Below are 16,002 nucleotides of genomic sequence, written 5' to 3'. Positions count from 1 at the left end.
CTTTATCGTGGATAGATTTTATTTTTCCAATATTTTGAAATACAATATCATGTGATATATTAGCCTGGGTTTGAAATTGTTTTCTTGTACTGCTTGACACAATTCACTCTAAGTTCTCCTAGCTTTTAAGGTTTATTTTGAGAATTCTTCTGTAATTCTATAGTATTTATATTTATGTGTGATTTGTTGCTTTTTTCTAATTAATTTTAAGATTCAATTTTTGTGTTGGACTTCTGGGATATTGGCTATGATGTGTCCTGGAGAGGGTCTGATTATAACTATTTGGAGTTCTATATAATATATAGTTCTATATAATATATATATATATATATATATATATATGTATATATAGTTCTTTACCCTTACTTGGAAAGTTTTCTGCTACTATTTCAGTAAACAAGTATTTTTGTAACATTTGTGCTATCTTCTGATTTTTCACTAATTTCAATTAATTTTGTATAGGTCTTCTTTGCATCATCTAGGAGTTGTTCGATACATTTTTCATGTTATCTTGTTGTTTTTAAGGTATCTCTCATTAATTGGTCACTGACTAGCAGCCCAGTCTTCTAGTTGGGACACTCTGCCCTCACATTAGTTACTTCTGCTGCCCGTACTTTTGACAGAATATTTAATCTATTGAATTTCTATTTGTACCCTTTTTAAGGACACTAAATCTTTTCTATTTCTATTTTTCTTTCATGTTTGCATAATTTTTTAACTGTGCTAGCTTTTTATTAGTGTATTGTCTAGATTTGTTGATTGTTTTGTTCATTTGTCCCATCACCTCTTTACTTATATCTTGTTAATTTGGCAAAAACCTTATTGATCTTTATTGTCTCTTCTGATAACATTTGAAGTAATTCGTCTGTGTGGTTTTTGGTTTCTTCCCCTTCAATGCCCGATGGATCAGCTTTGTGTGGTTTGGGAGTTTTGCGTAACATTTTTTGCCTTGTCTTCTCTTATTTCTCTTTTTGTTTATTTGTGTTGAGGTTTGAAGTTCATTATAGTGGAAAGATCTTTGGTCATGTGGAAACATCTTTATTTATATTTTTTCAACAATGTCCTTTTAGTGTGGCTAACAACTGTTGGCCTTTGCCTCTATCCCAAGATCCACTTACCTCCATGCACTTGGGATGGGAGGTTACAGGGTATTTAACCCAGTATCCAGCTCTGCAGGCATTGGCTGAAGTATTATCATTGACCCCAAGGCAATCAAATATTAGTATCCCAAGAAAACCAATTAATAGCAACAACTATGTCACCTTGGCTATAGAAATAAAATCAGAATCAATTACAGCATCAAAGACAAACTGAATTTTGACAACCATCAAGGACAAATAATGTACCATACTTAACAATAGAAAAGATATCTATAATTATTGTATGAACAATTATTCATCTGCTATTGATCTACATTGGATGGACTCTCTTCACTTCTACTATTGATAGAACAGTGTTTAACAATAATAGCCTGAAGTTAACTAGCTATCTAGAGATTCATAAAGCTTAGTAATTACAGTAAGTCCCTGACTTATGAATGAGTTCCATTCCAGGAAAATGTTCATAAGTCAAATTTGTTTGTAAGTCTGATAAAGTGAGTCTTATACACCTTTGACACAAATATTAAATGTAAAGCATAAAAAAACTGTAAATGAATTATTTTTAATTTTACAATTACCTTAGCATGATGATACAATATAGTCCAACTACATAGCTTCTTCAGTGATTTGTTTGCATCTACGAATGTTTGCAATGCAAGATCTATTCATATCTGTGAAAGTTCCCAACTTGAATGCTCATAAGTTGGGGACTTACTGTATATTAGTAGAGGTAGATGAGGTGGGGAACCAGAGAACAAAAAAAGTTAAATTTGAAAAATTAATCAAGTTTATACGAGAAAAAGGTGAGAAAATGAGATATGGGGCTTTACTGGGGAGTAAAAGGAGATTAATAATATTTGAAAATAGTAACAGGAAAGAACAAACAAGAAAAGAAGAAAAAAGAATAGAGCAAAATACACAAAATAAAGAAAAAATGAATAAGAGAAGAAAGAGAAACAAGTTGAAAGGGAAAAAGACAAAAGAAATTAAAAGAGAAAAACAATTGAAAACCCAAGAACCAAAAAAAACTGATGAAGGAAAGAGAAAAATAATTAAAAAATAGAAATGTTTTTTTTAAAAAGGTTTTGTCAAACACATTTTTCTCTGTGTTTTTAAATGAGTGGTTTCTTTCCTGTCTCTGCAGTCTTGGATCCTAGCCAGTCATGGTTTTCTCTGCTTAGCTTTAGACCCTATGGGTTTTTGAGGTGCCTTCCCTGTACCAGCGGCCTCTCTGTTAATTTCCTTGGAATATGATAAACATCCAAACCAAGGTGTGTCGTTGCTCATGTTGGTAAATAGAAAATGCAATTAATTAGCTTTCTGGTATCTACTGGATGTAGGCTGTGGGACAAGGGTTCAAATGGATTGTTGAACTTAATGTTGACACTCATGGGGTCTGTTTGCTCCCTAAGAAGAGCAGAGCCCGTGTCCTTCCCAGCCTGATCTTATACTTCTCAAGGGGTTCTGTCTGAGCCACTCCTTATGTGATGGTCTCCTGTAATTGTCTCTCACCCAGTTAATTTGAGAGTGTAATGCTGGAGTCACTGATGTTTCTGGTAAGGTCTGTACTTTCTCCTTGGTAGTACTGTTTTACTCAGCTTACCTTCCCTCACCTGCCATTGTTCCCTACCTCTAGGATCAGGTCAGTTGTTCAGCCTGCACCTGTGCTGCTCCATGCCAAGGCGAAGCAAAAGGAAGAGCCAGCTTGGTGTTGGTGGACGGTCACTCTGAGCCGTCCACATGTGTCAGGAGCATTGCAGTTTTCTTAAGAGATTTCACTTCTAAAAATTGCTATTGACAAAGGGAATATGCTATGGTAGACATACAGGGACTCAGAAGATCCCAGTTCTGACTTTGCCACCTTCTGGTCATGTTGTGTCAAAGTTACTCATTTATGAACTTGTTATAATTGCACCAGTCTCGTGCACATTAGTAAATTGTTAAAAGGATTATATGACATGTAATATGTTCAGATTTCCTATAAATTTTAAATTTTTATTAAAATAAAAGGCTTTAAAGCAGGTACAGTAGTACATGCCTATAATCCCATCCCTCTGGAATCAGAATCAAAGAAAGAGATCAGAATTCAAGCCCCACCTGTGCAACTTAACATTTAACATGCCCCTGTTCCAAAATTTTTTTTTACTAAAATCAAAAAATGGCTGGACATGTAGCTCAGTTCAAAGACCTTAGGTTCAATCCTTAGTAATCCCCACAAATATCTTTCTAATTCTGTACAAAGCTTTTCCTAATAGTGAATATTTTATTTTTTAGGCTCAGGTAAATAATTATCAATCAAATACACCTTAAGCATTGTGACTTTTTTTGTAATTATCTCCATCATGATCCCCATCTTTCAGTTAGGTTCCCAGAAACTCCTTCAGACTTGGCTATGGGACTTGCTTTGGCAAATATGTGACTGAGTATAAAAATTCAGAAGCTTAAAACATTCTTTTGCCGTTGACCTGCCTTCTTAATTTGTTATTGCCATAGTAAAGAGTCTGGCCTGTTAGCCAAAATAGGCTGCTGGTCTCAGAAGAATTAGGGGCATGTCAAGCAGACTTCAAGCCAATCTCAGCCCTGGAGGTAAACTCACATTAAATCAGACTAAATGAGCCAAACAATGCACAGATGTGTGAGTGACAAATAACTACTCATTATAAAACATAGAGTAGGGTGGCTGGTTAATTATGGTGGCTGCAGCTTATGCAGAATTTCATAACAGAGGCAGGACAGTGCCATAACAGAAACCTAAAATTTGTTTTTGAATAAAGTGGTAGGCAAAAATAAATCTCATTTAGAAGGATGGGATGAAGGCAAGCCATACTATTTGCAGGATATGCGTTTGCTAAAAGATATAATGTGTCAGATAGGAAGAGGACTGAATGACTATTTATACAGAGTGAAGGAATTTCCAGGCAGCTAGCTGAATGCACAAATTGATTTTTACTAGTTATATATGATAAGACAACACAAAAGAGATAAGTTGGAGGAAAAACTGGCTGGTTTACAAAAAATGATGTATTATAACACAGTTTGAGAAAAAAAGACCAAATTCAGAGCACTGCCTGTAAGACATAGCAATAAAGTAAGACTTTATGTGTCTATGTTATTTATAATTAACTCTTCTGAGAGAGAGGGACAGGTGAGTGTAGCTTTACAACATGGCAAACCCATGTTTCAAGTCAAATAAGGACTCTCTAAGAGATTTACAAGATCATTGAACATAAATGTATACAGGCAGGAAACAGACTTAAAAATATTTATGCCAACCAGGAAATCTCATTCAATTCTTCAGAATATAGCAAGATATGTTAGAAGAGAATAATGGAATCTTGGTGAAACAGAGAGATATAGAGAACAACGAGCTAAGGAGCCACCTCAGGAAATAAAACTAATGCGTAATAAAAAATAATTACCTATCACAGATGGAATGATTTTTCAACATTTGGCCAAGAGAATTTCAGAGTTCTTATACAAAATATGTTGTTAAAGTCTCCCATTCACCTGTTTTTAATGTGAGTATGTCCCTACCTCCCCATTGTATAGTAGTGTAGATTGTTGCTTTTTTAGTTTTTATATATTTGGATGAATGAGACATAGAATATGAAGTTCTTAATCTTACCAGTAGCCTGCAACCAGATTCAATCAAGCCTAGTCTAGGTGACATGTCTGATTTCAGACAAAGCAAAGGTGTGTATTTTAAATATAAATGTTTACTATTAAAATCTAATGAGCTTTTGGTTAGTTTCCTTTGCAACAGTATTAAGGAAACCTCTATCAAATAGCATCACAGCTAGATTAAATTTTCACAAATTTTAAAAAATTTGTATTATAAAAATTTAGCGCATAGAATGGATTTAAAATTGTAACCACGGTGGCAACATACTATGTGCTCTCATGAAACTTGTATATGAATTTTGAATCAAAAGAGCAAGGTTGTAAAAACTGTATATTTTGTATTGAGATTTGTTAGTTCCACCAACCAACTTAACTTACCATTATAGCATCTTAGTTTTTATAGTAGAATAATGTGCCTTTCCATACAAAAATATTTGATAAAATAAAGGAAAATATTGTAAACTATTTGAAGATATAAGCATAATAGAATTTTAATTGTTGTGTTTGAGGCTTTACTAGAAAAAACAAAAAATTAGAAACTATTAATTGAATCTCCTATGTAATAAGTAGTATCAATTGCATAGTGTTAATGGATTGAAGTAAAACAGTCTTTATGATTATTAAACTAGAGAAATCATAAGTACATTTTAGGAATGTAAAGTTTCCTCAGAGAACTTAAAAATGAATTCAAGAAAAATTAACATTTTTCTGTACCATATAAAATTATTATAAAGGAAATATTAAAATACTATTTATTTAAATAAAAGATAGTTATTATGTACAATTATGTATAATTTATCTTAACATTAACATCATGACTGATGCAATATAACATTAGTGATAGCTGCAATTTCAGTTAAGTAAACGTGTTTAATCAACTGTTTTTCAAGTCTTGATTGCTAACTAAATTAGAAAATTTGAGTTAGTTAACAAATGGAACCTTTTAAGGTTTGTGTGAAAATTATGACATTTAAACATTTTTATTTGTCCATACTTATTTATCTTTTAAATGTTAGTATAAAACTAAAATGATATACTAGACATGTTTTCTAAACATTCATAAACAAATGTACTTTTGCGAATTTAAAAAAGGTAACTTTTAACTAATTTCAGAATCTTAATCAAGTTGCAAACCATATACTGATGCACATGCAAAATGAACTGAACAAATGAAATATCTTAGTTTTGCATTGAGGAAATGCCAATTCAACATGGGCTGAATGATAAAGCTTAAGTCCAATAAGGATTTTATGAAATCTGATAGCACTTTGTAAAGAACTTATCAGGCTAAAAAATAATTATAATTTAAAAATAATATTAATATATAGATGCCAGTGACTATATTATTTGGGATAACAATGGTATTCAAAACATGGCACAAAATTGGAAAATTTTGAAAAGAGTCCAAAAATCTTATTTTAGGAAATCAGTATAAATTCTACTTAAAATGAGTTTAGTTGTATCACTGGTCATTTGATAGATTCAGATGAAAACAACACTGAGATTCCATCTTACTCCAAAAAGAATGGCTACTATCAGGAAATCAACCAATAACAAATGCTGGCTGGGGTGTGGGGAGAAAGTAACCCTTCTCCATTGTTGATGGGAGTGCAGATTCGTGCAACTACTGTGGAAATCAATATGGAGATACCTCAAAAAACTAAGATTAGAGGTCCCATTTGACCCAGCTATTCCCCTGCTTGGTATCTTCCCAAAATAATTAAAAGAATCATTCCACAGCGATAAATGCTCATCCATGTTCATAATGGCACAGTTTGTAATAGCTAAAACTTGGAAACAGCCCAATTGCCCATCAACTGGTGACTGGATAAAGAAAATGTGGGTTTTTTTTAAAAAAAACGGAGTACTACTCAGCCATAAAGAATGAGAAACAAGGGACATTTATAGTTAAATGGATGTACATTGAGGCTATACTCTTAAGTGAAATAAATAGGACACACGTGTAAATACCGAATAGTTTCTCTGGTGTGAGAAACTGAAAGTGTAAGTGAGAAGCAAAATGTGTAATAGATAATGTGAAATAGGGAAAAGAGGTCTGAAGTCGAAGCGAAAGGGGAAGTGGGAGGGGTAGGAGAAAGGAAAGAAGGGAAAGAAATAAATATGAGAAAAGGAAAAAATGGAAACAAAGTCTTTGTGAATAGGGAGAGGTAGATGACAGGGGAATGGGGAAAAAAATAAGAACCAAGATATATCTTGTAAAGGTACAAATTCCCAATGATGAATGTCATCATATTGTATACCTAAAATGTACCAATAAACTTAATGAAACAAAGATGAGTTTAGTTGTTCTTTTGTTGTTCCATTTGTTGTGTTGTGCTGTATATGAGACAGCATCTCACTATTTTGGCTGTTTCCCAGGCTATCCTCAACCTGAGGATTCTGTAGCCTCCGCCTCCCAAGTCTCTGAGTCTAGAGACACACACTTCTGTACATAGCCTAGTTTTTATTGTCAGTTTAAAAAGATTAGTTTTATTCTAAATAAGAAAGTCTATAATTATATTAAGTTTAGAATGTTCTGTTTCTTTTGTCAGTTATGGACATTTATTAAAATCTAAACATTATTATAACCAAAAGAATTATTTTTCTAGACTTTAAGTTCCCAAAGTTACAACTAAAATAAATTATATGATTGGACATGATAAATTTTCACTGATGATAATTATCTGTTTGTACCCCTGCAGCTGAACCCTAACACCACTGGAGGGATGTAAATGGATCCCATCTACATCTAAGACCTGTCTAGACATGAAGAGCAGTAGGAAGCTTGAATACTTCCCTTCAGGAGAATGTTACAATAACAGGCATCAGTGGATGCACTGTGTCATTGAAAGTAAATTTGCTTGCCTAAATCACAAGTTATGGAAAAGCCAAAATATAGAGAGCAGATATTTTATTTTTCTTATTTTACTTTTTATTTTGTTTTTAAAATTTTAATTAAAACCATATATGTTTAGAATATATTGCATGAGGATTTTATATATTTATATGTAGGGAACTGATTACCAATCAAGCTTATTAATATATCCATATTTATCATACATAGTTGCTCTTTTTTGTTTGGTGTGCTGAGACTACATTAGATGTACTATTTTCATAAAAATTTCCAAACAAGACACACAGATGGCTGATGGGAATATGAAAATATGCCCAACACTATTAATCACCAGGAAAATGTACATCAAAACATGAGATATAACTCCACAAGTATTAGAATTGCTTTTATCAAAAAGACTAAAGATAGTGAGAATGCGGAGAAATGGGAACCCTCATGTATTTATTGGGGAAAATATATATTGACAAAGCCATCTTGGAAAACAATACTGAGTTTTCTAATCAGAATTTATATTTTGTCATGGGGCTTACAAGTGTAAAATTATGCATTTAATATATCTTCCATTAAGAACAACTGCTTTATATTTGTGAACAAAAGTATATTATTTAGTTAAGAGTTTCTAAACATATCTAAGCAAATAAACAGCTAAAGAGAAAACTTAAAATATTAATTTTTGTCCCATTTCCCCTGCTTTTCCAGATAGGTGAAATTTTTCTTCTACTAAGAAAATTAATGTTTCCACAAAAATTTAAGTTTTTGCCTTCCAAAATAAACCTAGATTACAAATGACATTTTCATGCACCACAATTTTCACTTTTAAAATGGGGTTTGTTTAGATCAAACTTGACAATCAAGGGCCTGCATAAATATGAAAAAATGAGTTCATGGCACATCAGGAAATGGAGAGCTAATAACAAAGGTTTCTACTAGCTAATCTTTAGGGAAAGACCAGAGGAAAATTTCTAAACTGGGAAAGAGGGGAACAGTTGAGGTAGCAAAGCTAAGTAGGACTTTAGAAAGTGGCAAGGAAAAAAATCACACGTGGTGAGAATGGAATGGCCTAAGTGACTTAACACAGAAACACTGCTGAGTACTCGTGTTTGTAACACCGAACAGTCATGTAAATGTGAGCTGGCACTTGCCAAATACTATACTTTCAAGGTGTGTCCAAATTCATATATTAAAACTTAACCTCAAAAGTGACACTCTTACTTTAAAGTTAGTGTTTTTATAACGTGGTAACTCATGAAGGCAGAACCCTCACCAATAGCATTAGTGAACTCATAAGGTGGAAGGGAGCACCCTAGTCCTTTCTTTGCCCTTTTTCTCTAGTTCTAGCACATGAGGACACAACATTTGTCCCCTCTGGAGGATGCAATTACAAGGTGCCATTTGGAAGCAGAAAGGGATCCCTTACCAGATGCCAAATCTGTCAACAATTTGATATGGAAACAAATTTGATATGAAACAAATTTCTTCTGTTTTATTAGCCTGTGATATTTTGCAATAGCATCAGTCTAAGTGCAATAGACTTAGACACAAACTATATTTTATTGTGGGAATTTGAGTGAGGTTTGCCTCTAGTAGTTAGACACATTCACTGTTTGTAGCATGGTTGAGAGCAAAAATGATAGCTCACTGCATCCTTTAAAGATATTACAACTGAAGTCAGAACTAGCTGTGCTCACTTGGCCCCTCCCATTTCAACTACCTATACTGAAAAATCTCTTTAAGTAACATAGTTTTGAGCTTCCCAAAACAAAGAGTGGGATATTGAGTATGAGAAATTTATATTACAGTGATAGTTTTGACTGTCTAAAAAGGGAACCACTTCAAAATTTTCTAGTCCCCAAGCTTGCTTTAAGTCCAAAGCAGGGCTCACAATTTACTTCTTCTCTAATTCCAATTTATTTATTAAAACATAAGTGAACATTTGACTTTATTTTATAATTAACATACTAGTGAGATTTTCAGACAGATTTCAGGTAGAGTTATGTGTCTTGAAAGATGAGTTAGAATTTTGAGTTTTGGGTCTAGACAGTGGTATGAGAGTATACATCTAATGCTAGTTTATAACTTGATATTTAAAAATGAACATACTGGAAAACATTAGAAATCATTGTAGGTGAATATGGGGGACTGGTAATGGCTTATAGAAATAGCAGTCTATATCAGTTATGATTCACTAGAGGTGATTTACTAATTAGTAGACAGGCTTACAATGACCACCTGTGAATTTGTGGATTCAGGGGTAGAAGAATGCAAAATGGTCATCTGTCCAATGGAGAACTTGAGGATACCATTGAAAGTTGAAGGCCTGGAGCTCACTGCAGAGTCTTGTGTGAGCCTATGTCAGAAAGGCAAAATCTCTCCATTGGAAGTTTGAAGAGTCTGTGATGGAAGCCTGAAGGAACTGGAGGTTAACATTTAATGGTGAGGGCAGAGACCAAAGCTTCTCCAAAGAAGCAAAAGGGAAGGCTTCCTCTTTATTTACCCTTCTATTTCATCCAGGCTACAAGTCTATTGCTTTGTGCCACCCATATCCTGGGTGGGTCTTTCCTCGCTTGTTTTTGGCTTCATGTCAGTCATCCATAGACACACCCAGAACTGTGCTCAACTAATCCAGAAGATATTAATTAATCCACTAACATTGACATAAAATTTAACCATCATAATCCACCCCTTGTCAACTTGAAAACCAGACATATGTCCCTAAAGTGTATTTAGTCTCCAAGTTCAATAGCAAGTTCACAATTACATCTAGCATAATAAACTATCCTACATTCAAACAGAAATGCACTAATTCTGTCTTCAGAATAGAAGGCAAATTTTTCTTTGGATAATGCTTACACTCCTCCAAATATTTCATAACTTAATCATTACAATAATGATTTAAGAGTACTTAAGAACTAATATTAAGTCTAACAACATTATCTCACAAGGAAAGAAAACAAAGACCTCTGCTTAATACATGTATATATAGGCACAAACATATTAAGGAGGGAAGGAAAATTACAATTAGAATCCTCAGCTCCTAACTGGTCAAAATCACAGCAGGTATTTGTAACTACCTTTATCCACTCTATTTTATATATCCTTGGTCTCCAACAACATCTCAGCAAGTCTTGGTTCTGTACCTCATGGAGTAAGCCACATCTGCATTCTTGAAGTTTCTGGGCCATTTGTCATCCTGCCTAGATTGGGTTGTTATAGCTTCTTATTAGCCTCAATAACAGGATATGATAATGCTAAGAGGTCCCCTAAGGAATGCCCTGCACTCCAAATATACTTTCATTTCTATCTTATATTAAAGCTGTTATTCTGGTTGACACTGACTGATACAGATTTTGGTACCTGGAATGGCTCTAGAGAAACAAAATTGTAAGAATAAATTTCTTTAATGTCTTTAGAGGCTCCTGAATTTGTCTCTCTAATTTTATGAGACCTAAAACTGTCATAATCTCCTTCTGATAATGTGCAAAGTACTGACAGTCTGCGGTGTGAACTGTCTAGAGTAATACACAAGGTAGATCTGTTTGATTATCCTAATTCTCCACTTGTGATATTCCAGGAATTTGGTGATATTTTGAATATTTTTGGCAGAATGGGAAATGTGATGATGCTGGGTGGTTGCCATGAGTCTACCTGGACAAACCAATAAAGGGAAATAATAAAAACTTAAAAGTCTTCTAAGTGTGAACAAATTAATAAAAGAAAATAGGGAGTTCAAAAATTCAAATTTCCAGCTCCAGATGTAAATATTTTTAAACATGTCCCGAAAGAGAATCTCCTCTCTGTTAGCCACAGGGCTGAGATTGCAGGAACCTACACACAAAGTTTATAATTTGATTGGCTGAAATACAGTGTAAGTTTAATGCTCATCCTCAAAAGGTATCTGAAGTAAAAGTGAGGGTGCTGATCAGAAAAGAATGGGATCCCATAAATTGGGATGGAGATCTTTGGGAGGATACTGATGAGGCGGGGGACATTGAGCTCTTAAATCCTACTGAGACTATTTTTCCAGAGGAAGAGATTTTCCCACCCACAGTGGTAGAGGCATCCACACCCCTATCCCCACCCCTGTGGTGTTGCCCTCTCTTCCTATACCTGAGGAAACTAATCCTGTATTGCCTGATGCTGTTAGCAAGCGTGGCAATGCTCACAGAAGGATCTACACTCACAACACAATTTTGCCTCTAGGCTGACAGCCAGGCTCAGATTCCAGAAAGCTCCTAAAGATGAGGTATACAGTGTGACTGATGAGAAGATCTGTTATAGTCCTGGAAAACTTCTTGCGTTTTCTAACTCTTATAACCAGAGGCCTGATAAACAACTATAGGAATAAATTTTAACAGTGTGGGAAAACTGTGGCAAAGCACACACCTGGATCAGGCTGAGTTTGCTGATATGAGTCCATTAAGTAGAGAGTCTGAATTTAATATTGCAGCTCATGGAGATAAAACAGGTGTTAATAGTTTGTTTGGCTCAATCAAAATATGGATCAACAGTTGGCCCACTGTGAATAAGTTGGAGATGCCTGATATTCTTTGGTTTACTGTTGAGAGGATTGAAAAGCTCAGGAAAATGGGAATGCTGGAATAGATTTTCCAGGTTAAACCTAATCCTCTACATTGGCAGGATCCAGAAAATGTACCCTTCACTAACACCCTGAGAAACAAATTCATGAGGGGAGCACCAGCATGCCTGAAAAGCCCTATCGTTGCTCTTCTCTGTATCCCAGATATTATAGTGGAGATCACAGTCACTCAATTTGAAAACTTAAAAGTAATGGATTTAATTGGATCCTAGAGTGGCAGGAGCCAGGTGGCAACACTCAATCACCAAAGACAAGGTGCACATACTTACCTTAATGGCTAGCACAAGAACGATGACCAGAATTATCTGACACATGTAAACCTATGGTGTTCCCAATAGTTAAGTAGGCAGGAAGCCTACTAAATTTATACTACATTCACAATTTTTACTACGCTCAAAAAATATAAGGCCAAACAGACAGAAACCTATCTCATATCACAGTAACAGAGAATCAGAGCCGCTCAGGCAACTCTCACAGTTGGATCAGTTTATAGAGACAGAACTCCTGGAATGAAGGTATGGCAGTATGCCCTTCAGGAAGAAGCCTGGTCTACTACCAAAACTTTATATAGTCAATCACTCATGCTTTCCCAGAGGGACTTAGGGCCTTTACCCACAGTAACTGTACGTTGACATAAGGAAAATCATCACATATTTTGGAGCCTACTAACCCCCAAAATTCTGAACTAATGCTGATTGCAGGGAATCCAAAATGTCACTATGGCCCTCCAGTAACTATAGGAATCTATGGAGGTCAGGTGGATGAATGGAGTTTTAGCAAAGGTCACAGTGAGTCCAACTGGTCACCAAATCCATCATGAAGTTATTTTCCAGGTTCCAGAATATATAATTCAGATAGATATATTTGGTACTTGGCAGAATCTTCACAGTAATTTCCTAATCTGTAGTGTGACGGTTATTATTCACTTTCACTGTCCTATATCAGGATTATATTAGCTCTTCAGCCCTGTTTCACAACTTAGTGTGTAGGGATCTTTACCACCTTTCTCTTCCACAGTGTATCACTCTGGTCCATTGCATTGATGATATTATACTGACTGGACCAAGTGAGCAGAAAAAAGTAAACACTCTTGACTTATTAGTAAAGCATTTGTGAGACTGGGGATGGGGAATAAATCCAACCAAAAGTCAAGGTCCTTCTTAATCAGTGAAATTTCTAGGAGTCCAGTGCTGTGGGACATGCAGAGATATAGCCCTTGTAAGGTGAAAGATAACTTGTTGCATTTGGCTCCCCCTACAACCAAAACTGAAGGACCTATTTGGATTTTGGAGACAAGTCATTCTTCACTTAGGTGTTTTACTCTGGCCCATTTACCAAGTGACTTGAAAAGCTGTTGGTTTTGAGTGGGGCCCAAACTAAAAGAAGGTTCTGCACTAGGTCTAAGCTCTGTGCAAGCTACTCTGCCCCTGGGATCATATGAACCAACAGATGAAATAACACTTGAGGTGTCAGTGGAAGGTAAGGGTCCTGCATGGAGTCTCTTGTAGGCCCCCATAGGTGAATCACAGTGGAAGCCTTTTGGGCTTTTGGAGCAAGGCTATCCCATCTTCTGCAGACAACTGCTCCCTCTTGGAAAAGCAGATGCTGACCTGCTATTGGGACTTCATGGAAACTAAATGCTTCATCTTGGGACAACAGGTTGGCATGTGACATGAACTGGGTATTAGCTGATCCACCAATTCATATAGTTGGACATGCACACAACAGTTCATCACTGAATGAAAGTGATATACTTGTGATTGAGCCAGAGCAGCTTTAGAGGGGACAAGTAAGTTCTTAAGATAAAGAAGTTTCCCAAATTCTATGGTTCCTACTCTTGCTATATTGTCTCCTGTCTCCCATCATGCACCTATGGCCTTGTGGAGTTAACCATTATAATCAACTGACAGAGGAGAAAAGGCTAATGATGGGTTTATTGACGGTTCTCTCTGTTTTTCAGGCACCACCAATAAGTGGACATCTGCAGCATTATAGATGCCATTTCTAGAATTCCCCAGGACAATGATGAAAGGAAATCTTCACAATGGGGAGAACTTTGGGTAGTGCACCTGGTAGTACATTTCTCCTGGTAGAGAAAAATGGCCAGATGTGTGACTATACTGATTCATGCCTGTAGCTAATGGTCTGGCCTGATGGTCAGGGACTTAGAAGGAATGTGCCTTGAAAATTGGTGACAAAGATATTTGGAGAAGAGATATGTAGATAGACCTTTCCACATGATCAAAGGATGTAAGGATGTTTTTATCCCATTTAAATGCTCTCCAAATGTGACCTCAACAGAATTGGACTTTAATAATCAAGTAGATATACTAACCCATTCTGTGGATAGTGGACAACTTCTTTCTTCAGCCACCCCTGTCATTGCCAAATAAACTCAAAGTGGCCATGGTGGCAGAGATGAAGGTTCTGCATAGGCTCAGCAATATGTAGTCCCAACCACCAAGGCCAATCTGTCTCCAGGCTGCCATGCAGATTCTTCAGCCTTGTAGCACAGACTCTCTGCACTTCCACTGCATACTCTTCAGCCTTGCGGGGCAAGCTCTAGCCTTCCAGTGCAGATCCTTCAGCTTTTGCCACAGACCCTATTTTTGACTGGATCCTTAAAATCTAGCACACAGACAGACAGCTCTTTTGAACTTTTCCACACCTGACTCTGCAAGAAATCACTGTAAGCCATATATATATATATATATATATATATATATATCTTATATTAAATTTCTTTCTCTGGTGAACACTGATTTTTACACCATTTAAGAAACACATCCTTGCAATTCTGTTTGTCTAGAGCCTCTCGTTGTACCCAAATCTGTATCAGTTAGGGTTTACTACAAAAACAGATTTAATATACAATGCATATATATGATCTTTATAGATTTACTAAGTAGGATTACAATGTCCACTTGCAGAATTAATGATGGAAAAATGCAAAATGGCTATCTGCGTGCTGGAGATCTAGTGGATCCAGGCAAATTTTGAAGGATTGGAGCTCATTGCAGAGTCCGGTGTGAGTCCATGTTGGAAGGCTGAAGGGTTTGCATTGGAAGGCTGAAGAGTCTGTAGTGGAAGCCTAAAGGAACTGGAAATGAACATTCAAAAAAAAAAAAAAAAAAAAAAAAAACAGTGGTGAAGACTGAAGCTGCTCCAAAGAAGCTGAAGGGAAAAGCTGCTTCTACTTTTACTTTTTATTCCACCCAGTTTGCAAGCATATTGGTTGTTGTCACCCACATCTTGGGTGGGTTTGTCCTCCTCAATTTGTGGCCTATATGTTAATCATCCACAAACCCAGGCAGAACTGTGCTCCACTAATCAGGTAAGGATTTCTTAATCTGTTTAAATTGATATCACAAATAAGTATCACAAGCTCTATTATATATTATCCTATAAGCCAAGAGGTGTTACTGAGAAATTTTAAAAAGGTGAGTAAAATTATGAGATTTAAATTTAGAAAAAATATTCTATGCTAGAGTCTAGATTTGTTCTACTGCATGTGGATGTCCTGTTTTCTAATGACATTTATTGAAAAGATCACTCTTCGCCAATGTTCATTTGTACCATCTTTGTTGAAAATCAGTTTTGGAAGTATGGGTTTAGTTTTAGATTCACTGTCCTATTCCAGTGGTCTGTGAGTCTGTCTTTATACCAATTGCATGTAGTTTTAATGATTACACCTTTCTAATATATTTTGATATCAGGTAACCTAATGTCTCTTGCTTTGTTCATTTTCAAAAATTTTTGAAATTAATTATATTGGTACATTTAAGGTATACAATATAATGACATTCATCATTGGAAATTTGCACCTTTAC

This window comes from Heterocephalus glaber, unplaced genomic scaffold (genome assembly GCF_053883595.1).
Source record: "Heterocephalus glaber isolate CG9 unplaced genomic scaffold, H.glaber_assembly_v1.0 deba00001547, whole genome shotgun sequence".
NCBI lineage: Eukaryota > Metazoa > Chordata > Mammalia > Rodentia > Bathyergidae > Heterocephalus > Heterocephalus glaber.
This window is presented reverse-complemented; position numbering follows the sequence as displayed.